This window comes from Oryx dammah, unplaced genomic scaffold, assembly GCF_014754425.2.
Source record: "Oryx dammah isolate SB20612 unplaced genomic scaffold, SCBI_Odam_1.1 HiC_scaffold_14, whole genome shotgun sequence".
NCBI lineage: Eukaryota > Metazoa > Chordata > Mammalia > Artiodactyla > Bovidae > Oryx > Oryx dammah.
In genome coordinates, this window is record NW_024070198.1 from 23,986,328 (window position 1) to 23,990,371 (window position 4,044).

A 4,044-nucleotide genomic window follows, 5' to 3' on the forward strand; every position below is an offset into this window, starting at 1 on the left:
GAAATATAAGTCGAACACAACGCCGGTCCTTCTTTTCGACTTCTAAGTGGATTAAAATAGCTCACCAAATTCTATGATAACTGAGTGCATTTTTGCCTTTTCCTGAGTATCTAGGCACAAAGGAGCTTCATTACTAAATACTTTCATCTGTAGAGGGCGCTTTAGTGTCCAAAGCGTGTTTACAGATGGGATGTTAGACCACTATTTTAGGAGGAACTGAGGCCAGGACGGACTGTAAGTACCCTGGTCAGACTTGATGGGTTATGAAATCCATAACTGTCTTCACTTTGTGACTTGCCCAAATTCCACAGTCATTAGAAGTGGCTGGGAAGGGCTTGAATAAATCCTAGGTAAGTGGCTTTGCAGGAATTAAAGGCCACTGAGGGTACATTGGGGGAAATTATGAGAACACACTGTCTGAATGATTATCACCATTGCCACTGCTGTTTGGTTTTAGATCACCTTCTTCCTCTCCTCCGCAAGCCAGCCAAATAGCTTTCACAGTCGCCTGGAAGACATTAGGCTGAGTCTGAAAGATAAACAGGCAATGAGAACAAGTTCTAAAAATAGACCCCCTGGCCCTTGGCCCAGGTTACTCTTGTTTTCAAGCTTCTGCTGCTGTTCACAGTTCTTTCCTTATATCAGAGACAGTTATAGTAGAGTTTTGGAGGGCTGTCGGGGAGAGGTGAGGAATGGGATGAGCTGTGGAAACCTTCCTGAAAGGGTGGTGATTTTGAAAATGTCTGCCAGTTGGATGGGTGAGGTATTCATCCACCCATCCCCCAAGTAGGGGGGGAAATTCCTGGGAGGTGGGGACCCTGGACTGAGCAGCACTACCCTGCCTTGTAATCCTTGGGGTAGAAATCAGGGTTATGTTATGTACGGTAGAATGCCAAGAACAGTGCTTGAATGCCATCTGGGATTGTCCTATATGCAAAGTTGTTTCAGCGTTTTCTAATGGTGGTTTCTATTTACTGATAGGGGCAACAAATCTATTACATCTGTTTTTCTTTCAGACCTGTTGATTTCACTCTCCACGACCTCACGGTCACCTTCAGCACCACTCTCTTCTCAGCCTTAAGTCCACTTTCCTCTCTATGCACATGAGTCGCTCATGAACTGGCCTCTCTTAATACTTACCTTACCAAGCACATATCTCATTCCATTTTCCACACCAAAATTCTTGTAGTTCTTGGAACTTGTGCTTCTCTGAATGTGATCTGAGGTTTGTTTTACCCCCTTGGATGTTCACATGGACTCTATCTTCTGTCTGCAACCTTCACTCCCTCCACCTTTTCCTCCAACCTATCATCCCCGACGTACACACACTTGTTTTTTTTTTTTTTTTTGCATGGCTAATGTCTGGGAGTTGGTGATAGACAGGGAGGCCTGGCTTGCTGCAATTCATGGGGTCGCAAAGAGTTGGACACGACTGTGCGACTGAACTGAACTGAATGTGTGTTTAGTCTTAAGGTCTCCGAATAGGTGATTTCTTCTCTAGGAAGTCTTCCTTGAACCCCCACGCCTGGGTTAGACACTCCCCTCCCCCTTGTAGTTTCCATAGCACCTTGTGCTTATTCTAGAAAGGTTTTTTAAAAGACAGGAAAGTACAGGGATTTCCCTGGTGGTCCAGTGGCTAAGACTCCAAGCTCCTGGTGCAGGGGGCCCTGGTTGGATCCCTCCTCAGGGAACTAGATCCCACATGCCACAGCTAATAGTTTGCATGCCACGCTAAAGATCCTGAGTTGTTGTTTAGTTGCTAAATTGGTCCAACTCTTTTGCTACCCCCATGGACTGCTGCCAGGCCCCTCAGTCCATGGGATTTCCCAGGCAAGAATGGGGTGGGTTGCCATTTCCTTCCCCAGGGGATCTTCCCAACCCCAAGGATCAAACCCATGTCTCCTGCATTGGCTGGCAGGTTCTTTACCACTGAGCTACCAGGAAAGCCCAAGTTAAAAAAAAAAGATCCTACAGGTTAAAAAAAAAAAAGATCCTGCATGTCGCAATGAAGATTCCTGCATGCTGCAACTAAGACCTGGCACAGCCAAGTAAGTAAAGTTTTAAAAATACAGGAATGTGCAAAGATTCATCTTCTGGGAATGTGAGGGGCCAAGAATTCAGGGAACCTCTGCTGAATACAGAAATGCTGGGTCAAAAATCAACAATTGAAAGAAAGAAAGGGGGATTACTAGGTGTGAGACAGGAAGAAGGAACTCAAAGGCAAATAGGGTTATCTGACATGAATATAAGCACAAATGGCTAAGGACTGGGGTTGGTACCCACACAAACCTTGGGTTCTAGAAAATCAGAGATCTCGACTTGAGACTCCTGCCTAGAGCTGACACCCTGGGAAGGATCTTAGGAGAAAAAAGTCTCCCACTCATCCAGGACCACGCCAAAGAAGTCTGTGGTTGGTCTGGGGCCTCTGGATGAATTTTAAAATATGTGTTATAGAGACTGAAACCACTAGCCTGCCTTTGCCATGATTAGTTGTGAAGTCCCAATATTACCCATGTGTTGAGAGAACCCTGGAGTCCAGAAAGAATATAGAAGCTGATTCCAAAGTGATGAATCCCCCCAATCCTGTCAGAAGCGAATGCAAAACGCAATTATTTTTTCTTGATCTCTGACAGATAAAAAACTCCCATTGGAGATGAGTTTATAATAAGAAATTATAAACTCAACTAGGAAATGAACCACATGAGGGACTGGATCGGTGATAAACAGGAGAATTAGCTCCTTAAGAACTTGAGGCAGTAGAACAACTTGAAAAAGACTAGAATAGTTATGGTCAACATAATTACAAAGACAGAAGAATAGAACATACCACTATGAAAAAATAGGGCAGCTTTGAAAAAGTACAAATATAATATTTAGAAATAAATTTTAGTCATTTACATTTTAAAAACCCTCAGTGGGCAGAATTCTTTTTTTTCCCTTAAGTCAATGGTAATATATCCAGCAAAAATCCAATGAAAATAACTCATTAAAAAGGGGAAAATAAAAAAGTAACATACTAATTTCACTTGTGAATACTGTTTTATAAATTCTAAATAAAATATTAACACAGAATTCTGTAGCACATCAAAAGAATATTACATCACAAATAGATCAAGAATGAAAAACTGAAAGACCATCACTAAGATCTGAAAAGCCATTAGAAAAAAATCATCATCCAAATGCAGAGAAACATTTCTGTGGTATGATAAAAGCAGAGAGTGAAATTCTCCAAAGCCAATATTATGCTTAATGGGAAATGTTAAAATTAGTACAAGATGAGAATGTCCTCTCACCACCCCCCTGCACTTTTTTAGATTTGTCAATTAGGGATGTGTTAGGTTACAAGGAATAGGTTGCTGCTGCTGCTGCTGCTAAGTCGCTTCAGTCGTGTCTGACTCTGTGCAACCCCATAGACGGCAGCCCAACCAGGCTCCCCCGTCCCTGGGATTCTCCAGGCAAGAACACTGGAGTGGGTTGCCGTTTCCTTCTCCAATGCAGGAAAGTGAAAAGTGAAAGGGAAGTCGCTCAGTCATGTCTGACTCTTAGCGACCCCATGGACTACAGCCTACCAGGCTCCTCTGTCCATGGGATTTTCCAGGCAAGAGTACTGGAGTGGGGTGCCATTGCCTTCTCCAAGGAATAGATTACCTGACTATAATTTTATGTGTGTCTAACACAAGAAATTAAACAAATAGGGCTTTGTTTTTCTCAAAGGAGAAGTCTGTATATAGGCTGCTTTTGTTCAATACCTTCCTAGTTTCGGGGCTGGTCGAAGGTTATGAATATTTACTGTTTTGCTATTTATTGCAAAATTGTCCTCCAAAGAAGTTTCACCAATTTAGACTCTCATAAAAGTGTGAGAATGTTTGTGTCCCTACATCTTTTTCTGCATTGACTATTTTTTGACTTTAATTAGTTTGCCTCTTTTATAGGTAAAAAATATCTCAATGTCTTGCTGTGCATTTCTTTAATTATAGATGGGGCTAAACAGAACATTATTACTGACCATTTTGTTTGTGAGTAATCAGTAATAACTTCACCTGT